The sequence below is a fragment of the Oryx dammah genome, unplaced genomic scaffold (assembly GCF_014754425.2).
Source record: "Oryx dammah isolate SB20612 unplaced genomic scaffold, SCBI_Odam_1.1 HiC_scaffold_2, whole genome shotgun sequence".
Classification (NCBI taxonomy): domain Eukaryota; kingdom Metazoa; phylum Chordata; class Mammalia; order Artiodactyla; family Bovidae; genus Oryx; species Oryx dammah.
Genome location: NW_024070186.1, coordinates 125908104 through 125926669, shown reverse-complemented (window position 1 = coordinate 125926669; position 18566 = coordinate 125908104).

Genomic DNA, 18566 nt, shown 5'->3' with positions numbered 1-18566 from the left:
TCCTTCCAATGAATATTCAGAACTGATTTCCTTTAAGATTGACTGGTTGGATCTCCTTGCAGTCCAAGGAACTCTCAAGAGTCTTCACCAATACCACAGTTCAAAAGCATCAATTCTTCGGTGTTCAGCTTTCTTTAGTCCAACTGTCACATCCATACATGACTACTGGAAAAACCATAGCCTTGACTAGATGGACCTTTGTTGGCAAAGTAATGTCTCTGCTTTTTAATATGCTGTCTAGGTTGGTCATAACTTTTCTTCCAAGGAGCAAGTGTCTTTTAATTTCATGACTGCAGTCACCATCTGCAGTGATTTTGGAGCACCCCCCCAAAATAAAGTCTGTCACTCTTTCCATTGTTTCCCCATCTATTTGCCATGAAGTCATGGGACCAGATGCCATGATCTTAGTTTTCTGTAAGTTGAGTTTTAAGCCAACTACTCTAGTGCCACAGAAAGAAGATAAGATGAAATTAAATTTCAGATCTAGTCAGTTTGATAATAGTGCCTGCCTTTTTGAAACCACATTGAGTGGTTGCCACTGAATCTGAGTAGAAAATTAATGGCAACCTCACTTCATTTATAATTTAAAAAAGAAACCTTAATATTGTTGCTAATCACGAGTAATGTGCTGTGAAGTAAGAAATATCTAGTCATGTTGTCTAGTCACCATCAATAATCAGTTTAGGATGTTATTTCACTGGGTGTAATTTTCCTCCTGACAGGATAGATGAGGCTTCTTTCAACAATATCCTTAAACACCACAGAAATAAATAGGAAATCCAAACTCATTGTTTAAAATAATAGTGCCAGGCAAAGCATGTGCTGAAAATAACTAGTTCAGGGCTGCAAATTGCTGCAGTTAGATGAAAATAAGAGCACTACAAGTCATTTGGGGAAGATTGTAAGATTCCGTAACTAAAAATCATTTGTAAAGACGATACAAGGTTTTCATCAAGCTTCCCTGCATAAGGCCCACAGCTAGTGGCAAATTATACTGAAGAACTCGATATGTGGTATAGTCCTTTACCACATTTGCAGTATTATAAATATCCTTAGAAACTGAATAGAACTATAGTCTAAACTTTCAGGTAAACAACCTTTCTCTAAGTTGAGGTTACTTGGTTAAATAACATAATTACAAGAAGTGCAATGCTAGCCTCTCATAAATAACATATTTTAGACATTTTACTAAAGTTGACAGGGCTAAAATAGATTTACTTTCTTAGAGAAAAAATGTCTTATGGACCAAATTCAATTTACATATCAATAAATATGAGCATGAGGCATATTTATCAGTAGTATCACCCTTTAATTTTCCTCTTCAGTGTAGAATTAAAACTTATTAGAATATAAAGGTATTTATATCAGGCAGCTAAAATAAGTTCATTTGTTTATATTTCCAAAGCAGGTAAAAATAAAGTATCAATATCATTTTAACCAAGATGTTGAACAGCATGGGATGCTAAGCTTATGAGGAGTGCTTGCAGAAATATTCTGAAGCACAGTCTCATCTCAGCTAGTTCTCCTAACCACTTACTGAGTTTGCTTAATACATTTTCCCTCTGAGCAACATCTTCTAAGAACACACTTCTTATTTAGCAATGAATTACTATATACATAATAGGAATATTGACACATACAGTTCCATACACTAAGCAGAAAGTAACCCTTCCCTGAGAAGCATGCACCTATGGCAATAAAGATTGTATGTAAGAAATGTAATCATTTTAATAATACTGCAATTGCAATAACTAACATACTTGAGTAAACACAATAGAAAAGATGAATATTATTTTTTAAAACATTTAATCTCCAAAATATCACCATGCAGATGTAAACATTATATAATCATAAAAACATCATTGCTGATTCATATATATATATATATATATATATATATGTATCTTAGAGTTGAATGAATATACAGCTAAAGAATGAATACAAGGGTAGATGAATGAGTGGAAGTGATAGAAAAATAAGCAGAAATATGCAAAGATGCCTGGATATATACATATATATATATATAGAGAGAGAGATGAAATGGTTTTATGATTATTATGTGAATATACTGGTCATAGCAGTATGGAGATAGAAAACACCTCTTCCAACAATACAAGAGACAACTCTACACATGGACATCACCAGATGGTCAATACCAAAATCAGATTGATTATACTTTTTGCAGCCAAGTATGAAGAAGCTCTATACAGTCAACAAAAACAAGACTGGGAGCTGATTGTGGCTCAGATCATGAACTCCTTACTGCAAAATTAAGACATAAATTGAAGAAAATAAGGAAAACCAGAAGACCATTCAGGTATGACCTAAATCAAAGCCCTTATGATTATATGATATGATGGAAGTGACAAATAGATTCAAGGGATTAGATTTGATAGACTGCCTGAAGAACTATAGATGGAGGTCCATGACATTGTAAAGGAGGCAGTGATCAAGATCATCCCCAAGATAAATGAATGCAAAAAGGCAAAATGGTTATCTGAGGAAGCCTTACAAATAGCTGAGAAAAGAAGAGTAGCTAAAGGCAAAGGAAAAAAGAAAATATATAGCCATCTGAATGCAGAGTTCCAAAGAAGAGCAAAGAGAGATAAACCTTCCCTAGTGACCAATGTAAAGAAATAGAGAAAAACAATAGAATGAGAAAGACTAGACATCTCTTCAAGAAAATTAGAGCTACCAAGGGAACATTTAAGTAAAGATGGGCACAAAAAAGGATGGAAATTCAACAGAAGCAGAAGATATTAAGAAGAGGTGGCAAGAATACACAGAAGAACTATACAAAAAAGATCTTAAATGCTCAGAAAACCACTATGGTGCGATTACTCATCTAGAGCCAGGTATCCTGGACTGTGAAGTCAAGAGGGCCTTAGGAAGCATCACTGTGAGCAAAGCTAGTGGAGGTGATGGAATTCCAGTTGAGCTATTTCAAATCCTGAAAGATGATGCTGTGAAAGTGTTGCACTCAATATGCCAGCAAATTGGACAAACTCAGCAGTGACCACAGTACTGGAAAATATCAGTTGTCATTCCAATCCCAAAGAAAGGCAATGCCAAAGAATCCTCAAACTACCACATAATTGCATTCATCTCACATGCTAGCAAAGTATGCTCAAAATTCTTGAAGTGAGGCTTCAACAGTACATGAACTTTCAGATGTTCAAGATGGATTTACAAAAGGCAGAGGAACCAGAGATCAAATTTTCAATAACTGTAGCATCATTAAAAAAGCAAGGGAGTTCCAGGAAAACATATACTTCTGCTTTATTGACTACACTAAATCCTTTGGCTGTGTAGGTCACAACAAACTGTGAAAATTCTTAAGAGATGGGAATACCAGACAACTTTACCTGCTTCCTGAGAAATCTGTATGCAGGTCAAAAAAGCAACAGCTACCTCCAGTACTCTTGCCTGGAAAATCCCATGGACAGAGGAGCCTGGTAGGCTGCAGTCCATGGGGTCGCTAAGAGTCAGACACGACTGAGCAACTTCACTTTCACTTCTCACTTTCATGCATTGGAGAAGGAGATGGCAACCCACTCTAGTGTTCTTGCCTGGAGAATCCCAGGGATGGCAGAGCCTGGTGGGCTGCCATCTATGGGGTTGCATAGAGTTGGACACGACTGAAGCGACTTAGCAGCAGCAGCAGCAGAACCAGACATGAAACAATGGACTGCTTCAAAATTGGGAAAGGCTGTATATTGCCACACTGTTTATTTGACTTATATCCAGAGTACATCATGCAAAATGCAGAGCTGGTTGAAGCACAAGCTGAAATCAAGATTACCGGGGGAAATATCCTTAATCTCAGATATGCAGCTGGCCACCACCCTTATGGCAGAAAGCAAAGAGGAACTAAAGAGCCTCTTGGTGAAAGTGAAAGAGGGGAGTGAAAAAGCCCGCTTAAAACTCACAATTTAAAAAAACTAAGATCTTTTCATCCAGTCCCATTCAGTTCAGTTCAGTTCAGTTCAGTTCAGTTCAGTCGCTCAGTCGTGTCCGACTCTTTGAGACCCCATGAATTGCAGCACACCAGGCTTCCCTGTCCATCACCAACTCCCGGAGTTCACTCAGATTCATGTCCCATTTCTTCATGGCAAATAGATGGGGAAACAGTGGAAACAGTGAGAGACTATTTTCTTGGACTCCAAAATCACTGCAGATGGTGACTGCAGCCGTGAAATTAAAAGACACTTGCTCCTTGAAAGAAAAGCTATGACCAATCTAGACAGCATATTAAAATGCAGAGATATTACTTTGACGACAAAGGTCTGTGTAGTCAAAGCTGTGGTTTTTCCAGTAGCCATGTGTGGGTGTGAGAGTTGGACCAAAGAGAAAGCTGAGCATCAAAAAATTGATGCTTTTGAACTGTGGTGTTGGAGAAGGCTCTTGAAGAGTCCCTTGGAGACTCTCTGCAAGGAGATACAACCAGTCCATCCTAAAGGAAATCAGTTCTGAATATTCATTGGAAGGACATGATGAAGCTGAAGCTTCAATACTTTGGCCACTTGATGCAAAGAACTGACTGATTGGAAAAGACCATGATGCTAGGAAAGATTGAAGGCAGGAGGAGAAGGGGACAACAAAGCATGAGATAGTTGGATGGCATCACCAACTAGATGGACACGCATTTGTGAAAGTTCTGGGAGTTGCTGATGGACAGGGAATACAGACGTGCTGCAGTCTATGGGGCCGCAAAGAGTCGAACATGACTAAGTTAACTACAGTGAACTAAACTGATGTGACTATACTAGGACACATAAAATATAATCAAATATATAAAGTCAAAAAATAAAATCACATATATTTTAGGATTAAAACATTAACTATTTCCAAATTAAAATATCACCTGATAGAGTATATCTTATACTTCAATCTCCAACTGAATCTCTCTCTATTGAAAAAAAAAGCACAAAATTTTATCACCCCATGTCCTACCTGTTCTATTGCTAATATTGTTCAAATGTGGTTATTGCTTTTTTATTTTCCTTTTTTATTTATTTTTTTCTTCTTTGGAATGTATCATTTCTACTGACAAATCTGGTCTTATTCTTACCTTTTGATTTCTTTGCTTATTGTAGGGGAATCAGAAAACTCCCATTCTGCTGTTGTTTTCTTTAGGTTATTTTATCAGTAATTTTATCATCACAAGCCTTGATGTCATGTTTCTTGTGGTTATCTTGCTTGTTCTTTTACTGAGCCCTCTGGAATTTGGGGTTTACAGTTTTTATGAAATTGGGAAATTTTTTTTGTCGTTAATTAGTCACATATTTTCTTACTCCTTTTTTCTGCTGCTCCAGTATATGTACTTCTCTAGTATCACTGATACTTCTTTTCCTGATTATTGTTTTCATGTACACTTCAGTTTGTATAGTGCTTTCATTCCTTTTGCAATGCTTAACCTATGCAATTTAAATTTTTATGTCATCCACTTATCTCCACATTTTGTTCATATTTTCTCTTAAATCTTTAGGCTATGTATAATATGCCTTTAGAAAGTTTTGTCAGAGAAATTCTTTCCTGTCATTTCTAGATCTGCCTTTTCCTAATGATGGATAGTTCTATTGCCTGGATGAGGTTCTTTTTCAGTTTCTTTGCATGTTGAGTAATCTTTGACTTACTGAGTATAAAGGAAGTTTCACTGTTGAATATTGGATTTTGTTATCTTCCTTTAACAAAATGTTTGAATTTGTTTTGAAGTAGGTATGCAAGAAACTTGCACATCAGCATTATTTTCAATTTCTTTTGAAAAGTTTTCTTAAGGTGGCACTTTATTGTCCTATAAAGCTACTTTAGCTCAATTATTGATGCAAGAACATTCTGGAGTTTCTACTGAATACCCTGTATATTAAATCAGGACTTGACTTTGGCTGGTTGGAATTTGAATTTTGATTGTAACGTGTGAAATCTAAATTGCTTAGTTTATATGCAAAGAACATGTATACAAAGTCTTATACTGTTTTACCAAGCCCATGATCAGTTTGTATTTAGCAAAGGCTCTAGGTTATCTCATGACTATTTCCAGAGCTATGTTTCTGTCATAATTTCCTCCTGTTTATTCTTGCTCCACCAATTCCAGCTAACTAAGCCTTAACACATTCTGTTCCCTTCCTTGTTAACTCAGTAACACTACTATGCTTTTCTTGGATTCCCTTCTCTTATACTTAATTCTGGAAGATGCCTGGAAGAATACTGAGGTATTCATTGTGCACAGCTCATTCGCCTTCTTCTTCCTTGCATCACATTTACATACTACCTGTGGTCCTGGTAAGAAAATAACAGTTTCATGTATCTCATCCAATTTTATACTGAAGAAGATAATTAGTGAAAGTGACAGCAATATTGCCAGAACTGAAAGTAAGAATTTTGTTTTTAAACTTTTCTTTTTCATATAAGCATTTAAACCTATAAATTTACTTTTCCCGGGTTAACTCTATCTCACAAATTTTGATATACTATATTGTAATGCCATTCAGTTTACAGTGTAATCTACTGTGAGTTCTTCTTTGAACTCTAGTTATTTCAGTGTATGTTGTCTTCCTAAAATTTGAGAGCTTTGAAAAATACCTTAATGTTACTAGATTGAATCATCTCTGATAAATAATATGCTTTGCATAATTTAAATATTGTAAAAATTGTATGTATGAATTTTTATGCTATTATAAATGGTCTGTCTTGGTGAAAGTTCTATGTGCTCATTCTGAAGTTGTTATATGTACTATTATCCTGTCAATTATATAAAAATCATATGATATTGGCACTAGTTGTAAAGAACCCACCTGCCAATGTAGGAGACATAAGAAATGCAGGGTTGATCCTTGGGTCAGGAAGAGCTCCTGGAGGAGGGCATGGCAACCCACTCTAGTTTTCTTGCCTGGAGAATCCCATGACAGAGGAGTCTGGTGGGCTACAGTCCATAGGGTTATGCAGAGTCACACATGACTGAAACAAGTTAGCACATAAAATAATTAATAATTTATTCATTTAATCTCAGTGTTATCAAAAGTCTATAATTTTGTCTATTTCTCTTTTCAATTTGCTTAGCTTTGCTTTGTGTATTTTTAATGTTTTAGCACTTGTTTCCTCTCAGGCCCATAACATCTGCATCTGATTAACCTCATGATGTTCTGCCATTTGCATTCATAACCAAACCCTTAGCCAGAGACCCATCAGGTGCTGCCACACAGACCTGTAGAGCCTATATTTATGAGTTTTTCTCTCCTGGTCAGTCTCACGTATTCCAGTAGTGTTAAAACTCCCACGCTCTGATATCTGATTCTTCAGTTAAAATCAAACAAACAAACAAAAAACAGTGCTGTACTTGTACCCGACTTCCCTCTACTGCAGTTGGAAAATTGTCCCAGACAGGTGCTAAACTGTCTTAAGGCACTTATTTCAGAGATGTGTCTTGTATGAACAGCCACTGTCTAGGAACTGTGGTGTCATAATTATTATAATTATCTATGTAAAAAGGCTGTCATTTAATCATGTAACTTACTCTGTCATGACCTAAATCAAATTTCTGTTTTACTGTTTGATGTTGAACAATTTTGCCTGATATTAACAAATTTCATCAATTCTTTCAATTTGAAGATAATTTCTTTTTGTTATAAAACAATTTCTCCATTTAGAAAGGAAAATCTGTTCAATTCCAAGTTTCCTAAAACAGTAAAAGTCTGTTTTTAATTTATTTATTTGTATTACCTTTTATATCTACAAACTTCTCTATTTTTTTCTCTAAATGTATAAGGCAATTTGAACTATATTCTCCATGTTACTAGTTTAATTTTAAGCTATATTTGGTTAAATTTTTGCTATTTATATTTTCTTTAACAATTCTATATTGATACCTTTGGATGCCTTTTTTAATGCTTGAAATCTTCATTGAATCTCTATTCAGTTGTCAACATTCATGTTTTACTTTATTTTGTTATTTAAAACTTTTTATGATGAAGAAGAGCATTATAAAATGACTCTGTGTGTGTGTGTGTGTGTGTGTGTGTGTGTGTGTGTGTGTGTGTGTATTCACAGCATATGCTGATATCTCTTATCCTCAGTAGTTTTTGTTTACCATATTTGTCTTTACTTTTAGTGATATTTAAAAAGAAAGTCTCTCTCTTGATTTCCATTGATCTAAAGTTGGAGAATTCCTATAGAACACATGTCTCTCATATCTAAAATTTGTTATTTCTACCTTCAGCTGTTTATTTGAAGCAGAGTACTGAATTTCTGTTTTTTGTTTTTTTTTTTTTTTGTCTGACAGCACAGAATCAAATTCATTAGCTTCTTGATATATAAATATGTATGATGTAGGAGAAAATATGTGAAGTCATTTTGTTGGATATGAATATTATTCTCTTTTATGTAGTTTTGTTTAAATTCCTATACTAGGTTTTCATTCCATCTATTCAGAGATATTTTTTATCTCTATTCAGTTAGATTATTTTCCTCCTTACCAGGAATCCCTGGTATCTCTGATTTAGAAATACTGTCAATTTCAATGAATTATTTTTCCTTTGTCATTAAATCTCTCCCTAAAAACTACACCTCATTTAAAAGTGCAGCAGATACATGATGACTAACACCTTGGTTTGGGGCCATTGTTTATTAAGCCATAATGATGTGAGGAAATGACAGCATTCTTTTTCCTCAGGCTACCTAATGACTTCCCTGTGAATTCTGTCTTATTTGTTTTCCCTTTAGTTTTTATTTTTTTTAATCTATTCATTGTTGAAAGTAATAGAATTTTGATTCATAAGGGTAATTGGTACATTGTCCTTAAAAAAAAAATATGTTTCTAGAAGAATTGATGTTGTTCAGTCATCAGGTGGTGTCCAACTCTTCACAACCACCTAGACTGCAAAACGGCAGGCTTCCTTGTCCCTCACCATCTCCCAGTGTTTGCCCAAGTTCATGTCCATTGAATCAGTGCTGCCATCCAATCATCTCACCTCTCTTGGCCTCTTCTCCTTCTGCCTTCAATTTTTTTCAGCATCAGAGTCTTTTCCAAGGAGTCAGTTGTTTGTGTCAGGTGCCAAAAATATTGGAGTTTAGCTTCAGCTTCCACTGAATATTCAGGGTTGATTTCCTTTAGGATTGACTAGTTTGATCTCCTTGCAGTCCAAGGGACTCTCAAGAGTCTTCTCCAGCTTCACAGTTCAAAAGCATCAATTCTTTGGCCCTCTGCCTTCTTTACGATCCAGCTGTCACATCCGTATGCGACTACTGGAAATATCATAGCCTATATGAACCTTTGTCAGTAAAGTGATATCTTTGCTTTTTAACACACTATCTAGGTTTGTCAAAACTTTCCTGCCAAGAAGCAATTGTGTTCTAGTTTCATGGCTGCAGTCACTCTCTGCAGTGATTTTAGAGCCTAAGAAGAGGAAGTCTGTCACTGTTTCCATCTTTTCCTCTTCTATTGGCCATAAAATGATGGGACCTGATGCCATGATCTTTCTTTGTGTTTTTTTTTTTTTTTTTCCTAATACTGAGTTTTAAGCTGGTTTTTTCACTCGCCTCCTTCCCACTCATCAAAAGTCTCTTTAGTTCCTCTTTGTTTTCTGCCATTAGAGTGGTATCATCCTCATACCTGAAATTGTTGATATTTCTCCCAGCAATCTTGATTCCAGCTTGTAACTCATCAAGCCTGGCATTTCACATGATGTGCTCTGTGTATAAGTTCAACAAATGGGGTAAAAATCAACAGACTTGTACTCCTTTCTCAATCCTGAGCCAGTTAGTTTTTCCAGAGAGTGTTCTAACTGTTGGTTCTTCAACTGCATAAGATTTCTAAGGAGACAGGTAAGATGGCCTAATATTTCCATATCTTTAAGAGTTTTCCACAGTTTGTATGATCCACACAGACAAAAGTTTTAGTGTAGTCAATGACACGGAGGTAGATGTTTTTCTGGAATTCCCTCACTTTCTGTATGATTCAGTGAATGTTGGAAGTTGATCTCTGGTTCCTCTACCTTTTGTAAATGCAGATTGAACATCTGGAAGTTCTCAGTTCACATAATGATGAAGCATAGCTTGAAGGATTTTGAGCATATTCTTACTAGGGGATAAGTATAATTATCCAGTGGTTTGAACAGTCTTTAGTATTGCCTTTTTTAAGAATTGGGAAGAAGGTTGACCTTTTCCAGTCCTGTGGCCAGTGCTGGGATTTCCAAATTTGCTGACATATTGAGTGCAGCACTTTAATAGCATCATCTTTTAGGATTTTAAATAACTCAACTGGAATTCTGTAACTTCCACTAACTTTATTGGCTTCACTGCTTCCTAAGGTCCACTTGGCTTCACACTCCAGAATATCTGGCTCTGGATAAGTGACCACACCATCATGGTTATCTGGGTCATTAAGATCTTTTTGTACAGTTCTTCTGGGTATTCTTGCCATCTCTTCTTGATCTCTTCTGCTTCTATTAGGTCTGTACTGTTTTCTGTCTTTATTGTGTTAATCTTTGCATGAAATATTCCTTTGATATTTTAAATTTTCTTGAAGAGAACTCTAGTCTTTCCACTTTTGTTTCTTTGTATTGTTCATTGAATAAGGCCTTCTAGTCTCACCTTGTTGTTCTCTGAAATTCTAAATTTTGTTGGGTGCACCTTTCCTTTTTCCCTTGCCTTCTGCTTTTCTTCTTTCCTCAACTATGTAAAGCCTCCTCAGACAAACACTTTGCCTTCTTGAATTTATTTTTCTTTGGTATGATTTTATCCTCGGCCTCCTGTACAATATTATGAACTTTTTCCATAGTTCTTCAGGAACTCTGTTTAGTTGTTGCTGTTGTTCAGATGCTCAGTCATGTCCAATTTTTTTGTGACCTCATGTACTGTAGCACACCAGGCTTTCCTGTAAGCATCTCCTGGAACTTGCACAAACTCATGTCCATTGAGTTGATGATGCCATACACTATCTTGATTTTCCTCATCCCCTTCTCCTCCTGTCTTCAATCTTTCCCAGCATTGGGTCTTTTCTAGTGAGTCAGATCTTCACATCAGGTGGGCAAAGTATTGAGTTTCAGCTTCAACACCAGTCCTTCCAATGAAAGGACTGATCTCCTCTAGGATGGACTGGTTGGATCTCCGTGCAGTCCAAGGGACTCTTAAGAGTCTTCTCCAACACCACAGTTCAAAATCATCAACTCTTTGGTGCTCAGCTTTCTTTATAGTCCAACTCTTATATCCACACATGAACACTGGAAAAACTGTAGCCTTGATTAGACAGACTTTTGTTCACAAAGTAATGTTTCTGCTTTTAAATATGCTGTCTAGTTTGGTCATAACTTTCCTTCCAAGGAGTAAGTGTCTTTTAATTTCATGGCTGCAGTCACCATCTGCGGTGATTTTGGAGCCCAAGAAAATAAAGTCTCTCACTGTTTCCATTGTTTCCCCATCTATTTGCCATGAAGTGATGAGACTGAATGCCATGATCTTAGTTTTCCAAATGTTGAGCTTTAAGCCAAATTTTTCACCATCCTCCTTCACTTTCATCAAGAGGCTCTTTAATTCTTCACTTTCTGCCATAAGGGTGATGTCATCTGCACATCTGAGGTTATTGATATTTCTGCCATCCATGCATTATTATTGGAAAAACCATAGCTTTGACTAGACGGACCTTTGTTGGCAAAGTAATGTCTCTGCTTTTTAATATGCTGTCTAGGTTGGTCATAGCTTTTCTTCCCAGGAGTAAGCGTATTTTAATTTCATGATTGCAGTCACCATCTGCAGCAATTCGGAGCCCAAGAAAATAAAGTCTTTCACTGTTTCCATTGTTTCCTCATCTGTTTGCATGAAGTGATGGGACTCCATGCTATCTATCTTTGTTTTTTGAATGTTGAGTTTTAAGCCAACATTTTCAGTCTCCTCTTTCACTTTCATCAAGAGGCTCTTTAGTTTCTCTTTGCTTTATGCCATAGGGTGATGTCATCTGCATATCTGAGTTTATTGATATCTCTTCTGGTAATCTTGATTCCAGTTTGTGCTTCATCCATCCTGGCATTTCACATGATGTACCCTGCATATAATTTTAATAAGCAGGGTGACAATATACATCCGTGATGTACTCCTTTTCCAATTTTGAACTAGTCCATTGTTCCATGTATCTTTCCAACTGTTGCTTCTTGACTTGCATACAGGTTTGGCAGGAAACAGATAAGGTGGTCTGGTATTCCCATCACTTTAAGAATTTTCCACAGTTCGCTGTGATGTAGACAGTCAAAGGCTTTAGTGTAGTCAATGAAGCAGAAACTTGCTCTGTTTACTAGATCTAACTCCTTGAATCCATTTGTCATCTCCAATGTATATTCATAGGAGATTTGATTTAAGTCGTATCTGACTGTCCTAGTAGTTTTCCCTGCTTTCTTTAGTTTAAGCCTTTATTTTGCTAGGAGGAGGAGCTGATTAGCTGAGCTACAGACAGCTGTAAGTATAGACTTTTCTGAGCGTATGCAGATTCTCCATCTTTGGCTACAAAGAATGCAATCAATCTGATTTCATTATTGACCATTTGGTGATGTCCATGTGCAAAGTTGTCTCTTGTGTCATTGAAAACAGTGTTTGCTATGACCAGTGTGTTCTCATGGTATAATTCTGTTAATCTTTTCCCTGTTTCATTTTGTACACAAGGCCAAACTTACCTGTTATTCAGGTATGTCTTGACTTCCTTCTTTGTTTTTGAATCCCCCATGATGAATAAGACATCGTGTATGTGTGTGTGTGTGTGTGTGTGTATGTGTGTTCATTCTAGGTTTTCTTTTAGGTCTTCATAGAACCAGTCAACTCCAGCTTCTTTGGCATCAGGGGTAGGGACATGGACTTGGATTACTATGATGTTTAATGGTTTCCCTTGGAAATGAACCAAGATTATTCTGTTGTTCTTGAGGTTGTACCAAAGTACTATATTTAGGACTCTTGCTGATTATGAGGGCTACTCCATTTCTTCTATGGGTTTCTTATCCTCAGTGGTAGATATAATGGTCATCTAATTTAAATTTACTCATTTGCGTCCATTTTAGTTCATTGATTCCTAAAATATGATCTTGTCATCTCTTGCTTAACCATGTTCAATATACCTTGATTCATGGACCTAACATTTTAGGTTCTTATGAGAAACCTATATGCAGGTCAGGAGGCAACAATTAGATAGGACATGGAACAACAGACTGGCTCCAAATAGGAAAAGGAGTACGTCAAGGCTGTATGTTGTCACCCTGCTTATTTAACTTATATGCAGAGTACGTCATGAGATACACTGGGCTGGAGGAAGCACAAGCTGAAATCAAGATTGCCTGAGAAATATCAATAACCTCAGATATGCAGATGACATCATCCTTTTGGCAGAAAATGAAGAACTAAAGAGCCTCTTGATGAAAGTGAAGGAGGATGGTGAAAAAGTTGGCTTAAAACTCAACATTCAGAAAATGAAGATCATGGCATCCGGTTCCATCACTTCATGGCAAATAGATGGGGAAACAGTGGAAACAGTGGCTGACTTTATTTTTCTGGGCTCCAAAATCACTGCTGATGGTGATTGCAGCCATGAAATTAAAAGACACTTACTCCTTGGAAGGAAAGTTATGACCAACCTAGACAGTATATTAAAAAGCAGAGACATTACTTTGTGACTACTTTGTGTAGTCAAGGCTACAGTTTTTCCCGTGGTCATGTGTGAATGTGAGAGTTGGACTATAAAGAAAGCTGAGCACCGAAGAGTTGATGCTTTTGAACTGTGGTGTTGGAGAAGACTCTTAAGTGTCCCTTGGACTGCAAGGAGATCCAACCAGTCCATTCTAAAGATCAGTCCTGGGCATTCATTGGAAGGACTGATGTTGCAGCTGAAACTCCAATACTTTGGCCACCTGATGCAAAGAACTGACTCATTTGAAAAACCATGATACTGGGAAAGATTGAGGGCAGGTGGAGAAGGGGACGACAGAGGATGAGATAGTAGGATGGCATCACTGACTCAATGGACATGGGTTTGGGTGGACTCTGGGAGTTGGTGATGGACAGGGAGGCCTGTTGTGCTGCGGTTCATGGGGTTGCAAATAGTCGAACACGACTGAGCTACTGAACTGAACTGAACTGATATAATACTGTTCTTTACAGCATCAGATTTTACTTTCATCACCAAGCACTCCACAATTGATCATAGTTTCTGCTTTGGCCCAGTCACTTCATTCTTTCTGGAGCTATTAGTAATTGTCCTCAGCTCTTCCCTGGTAGCACATTGGACCTTTTGATGGGAAAGGTTATTTTTTTGTGTCATTCTTTTGACTTTTTATACAGCTCCTAGCATTCTCATGTCAAGTACACTGGAGTGGTTCATCATTCACTCCTCCAGTGGATCATGTCAGAACTCTCCAATATGACCTGTTCATCTTGGGTGGCCCTGCACAGCATGGCTCATAACTTTGTTGCCTTAAGCCAGTTCCTTCTCCTTGACATGATCCACGAAGGGGAAAATTGTAAATATAATTATACAATTATTTTGCAGTGTTGTGTGAGTACATAATATTATAGGCATATACAATAATAATTATATTTTAGTTCTTGTTATATTCATGGTGGCAAGCAGAAATTTTTTTTGGTACTATTTATCTGTTCCCATATTGTTTCTTTGTCCAAACTGATGATCAGTTCAGTTCAGTCGCTCAGTCGTGTCCAACTCTTTGCAACCCCATGAATCACAGCACGCCAGGCCTTCCTGTCCATAACCAACTACCGGAGTTCACTCAAACTCACGTCCATCGAGTCAGTGATACCATCCAGCCATCTCATGGTGAGATATTCAGGATTTTGTAGAGTTGTATTTTTTTCATATAATCATATTTAGTGGGTATTAAGTGCTGCACGTTTCCCTAGAGTGTTTTATTTTTTCCTAGCAACCATCATAGCATAAGGCATCAAAGTATTTTAATACTTCCTTTCTTTAATAGTTCTATCCTTGTTTGTTTATATATCCATGTATATGATTTTTTACTTTTATTTTTATTTATTTTTTTCTTTTGTCAAGAGGTTTACTATGTAGCTTTGCTTTAAAATTTTGTCAACTCAAAGTATCATCTTTATAAATATAGTCCTGAAGAAGGCAATGGCACCCCACTCCAGTACTCTTGCCTGGAAAATCCCATGGATGGAGGAGCCTGGTAGGCTGCAGTCCATGGGGTCGCTAAGGGTCAGACACAACTGAGCGACTTCACTTTCACTTTTCACTTTCATGCATTGGAGAAGGAAATGGCAACACACTCCAGGGGGAGCCTGGTGGGCCGCAGTCTATGGGGTCACACAGAGTCGGACACGACTGAAGCGACTTAGCAGCAGCAGGAGCTAGTTTTAAAAAGTTTAAGAACTCATGGTTTATTTAATTTCTTTTGAAATTTTCATTCAAGTAACTAATATATTTTAAATGACATGGATTTACCTGTTTCCTAGTTAATTGAGTTTCTTCATTGAAAGCACAAGCCATATTTCATAGAATGTTTTCCAGTTATCAGTTCAAGGTCTTTTAAAACCATACTTTTAATGTATTGAAAATGTCCAAAACCCCAGACTTATTCTTACTTATGTAATGCTAATAATGTGCTGAAAATTTATGATGTCCTTTGCAAATAAAATTTATTAAAATATCATACTATAGGTAGATTATAGACAAAATTAAAATTATTTCTTTGTGATTTTATAATTATCTAATATATAAGCTTTATATAAGATGAAGAAGACTTCTCTTACTGAAATAATTTGATTTCTTTGCTCATGATCTATTATCTTTATTTGTGTTTTCAGAGAAATCAAAAAAGAAAGAATGAAATAATACTGATTCTCTGGTGATAGAATGCTAAGACGAACCCTGATCCCTGATATCCTTGTGTAATTCTTTCCCCGTAGATGAATGTGGAACCTATGAATATAATCTAACTCTCATGATTATGTTACATTTTATGGTAAAATAGTGTTTTTCAGATGTAGCTAAATTCCATCATCAGTTGGCTTTGTGTTAATCAAAAAGGAAACAATCCTAGATAGGCTTGAATTAATCAGATAAATCCTTAAAATGAAAAGGAACAGAAGCAGAGTTCTGCAGTTTTCCTTGAAGAATCTAATTCCCATGGTGTAGAGAGGGTCGTATGGACAGGGCAAGGTTTACTTATGGAGATTTCCAGTTATATAGATTTAAGAAATTCAACAACCACTAAGCATGGAATAGATCCCAACATCACTTCAGATTGCAGCCCTGGTTAATGCCTTTAGCTCAGTTTGGTAATATCCTGAGCATAGGACCCAGTTAACACATTCGGAATCCTGATCCAGGAAAATCTGAAATAATAAATGTATATTTTAATACCATAAAATTTGTGAAAATTTATCCCATAGAAATAGAAAACAAATAAAACTTTAAGCAAATATATTCTTGTTATACACTGATGCCTTAAAATCCATCTCCAATATCAATTTCTCCATAAAGCTTCACACATATTTTGCAAGCATCTCAAATTTAAGTTTTTTTTAAATTACATATATGTGCTCCTATTATTTTATTATTTATTTTTATTTTATTGAGGCTTAGTTGAATTTTGGTGTTGTGCTAGTTCCTGGTGTACAACAATGTGACTCAGCTATATATATGTACATATGTATTAGCTTATGCTATATATGCTAATATATATTAGCATCTTAAGTGGCTGAGGTAAGATTCCATCTGTCAATGCAGAAGCCACAGGAGAGAAGGAGAATTAAGTCCCTGGGTCAGGAAGAGCCCCTGGAACAGGAAATGGCAGCCCACTCCAGTATTCTTGCCTGGAAAATTCCATGGACTGGCGGGCTACAGTCCGTAGGGTCTCAGGGTCAGACATAACTGAAGTGACTAAGCATGCATGATTGTTTTGCATGTTGTTGTATTTGGCTTGCTAATATTTTTTGAGAATTTTTGAATCTATGTTCATCAAAGATATTGGCCAGTAACTTCTTTTTAGAACTGTCTTTATCCAGTATTGGTATCAAGGTGATGGTAGCTTCATAGGATGACTTTGGGAGTGTTCCATCCTCCTCAGTCTTTTGGAAATGTTTGAGAATAATCAGTACAAGTTCTTCTTTTGCCCTGTATTTTAAATTGTCCAATATAGCAGTTCTACGTGTTGTCTCAAAAATTACTTTTTTCTCTTTTCAGTTCAGTTCAGTCACTCAGTCGTGTCTGACTCTTTGCCAGTTTTCTTTTTCTGTTAGTGGCACAAAATTTATTTCTGTCAACTGGGCTAAAACTGTGTATTTTCTCTGCTTCAACACAGTCTTTATAATCAAATCATTATTTATAAAGATTATATATTTTAAACACTGTGGCACAGCCTAAGATGTTTCAAAGGAAACACGAGTGTTTTTATAAAACTTTGCTCTTATATAACACTTTATACATATATTGTCACAATTTGATGCTCAAGAGACCAATTCTTGTTTCTAGTGTACAGATTAAGAAAATTGAAGCAGAGAGATTAAGTTATCTGCTAGAGACCCAGAGATAGTAATTAGCAGAATTAAGAACAGAAATTAAGTGTTCTAACTCTAGGCTCAGTGATCTTTCTGTTACACTCTGTTCTTTATTAAGGAAGAGATATAGCCTAAGCATTTTAAAAGACAGACTTGGGAGGCAGGGGTTCTAATTTTGAACTCAGACTGAATAATTTGCTATCTCTGTTAACTGATCAGTTTATCAAGCTTCCTTGTTCCTCAATGTCTTCTGCTGAAGGTGACTAACAGTAAAAATTGATTTATAGATTTTTATGAAAGTTAACTATATTGCAAAACTTTCTTTTGCAACTTTTTACATAGTATCAAGAGGTCAAGTGGTTCAATATTAGCTTCTATTATCAGTACAACGTATCTGAAAGTCATTTTTAAACCCACATGAACCTCATAAGTTATCAGACTTGTTGAAATCACCCACACTTGAAAAATTGTATTTCATGCTTAAAATAACATTTGTTGCTACTTATTTTTATCCAAATAATATTCAGAAAAACACAAGTAAGAGATTTTGAGCAACCCCTGCTTTCTGATCAAATGTCAGGTATCATTTCTTGTATGATTCACAAAACAATTCACTTGTTCTGTTTTTTAATCACTGTTTTCAGTTTCATGTAAAATATATTCACTTGTTTATACTTTCAAATTATAATTCTATTGTATTTTATGGATAATTGGATAGATTTATGAATACTAAATTTATTATTCTACACTCTACATTTAAGATAAATTCATTTATGTCATCAAATTAAGACACCCCTAACATATTTTCTTTGTACTGGTTGAAAGTTTGAATAAAGATTCTTTTGGTTGGAAGTGTGCTAAGCCCAGTTTAAATAGCTCTAAGCAGAGCTTATCTTTCTTAAGGATATATGTTATGAAAGAAGAGGAAATTTAGCTGGACCTTGAAAGGACTGATACTAGGGACAGGATGAGTGTCAGGGATCAGGCAGCCTCTTTCCTTCAATTTCTTCATATTTGCTTCTCTCTGCACAGGGGAATTTCAGCTTCTAAATTCTGTGTTCATTCGC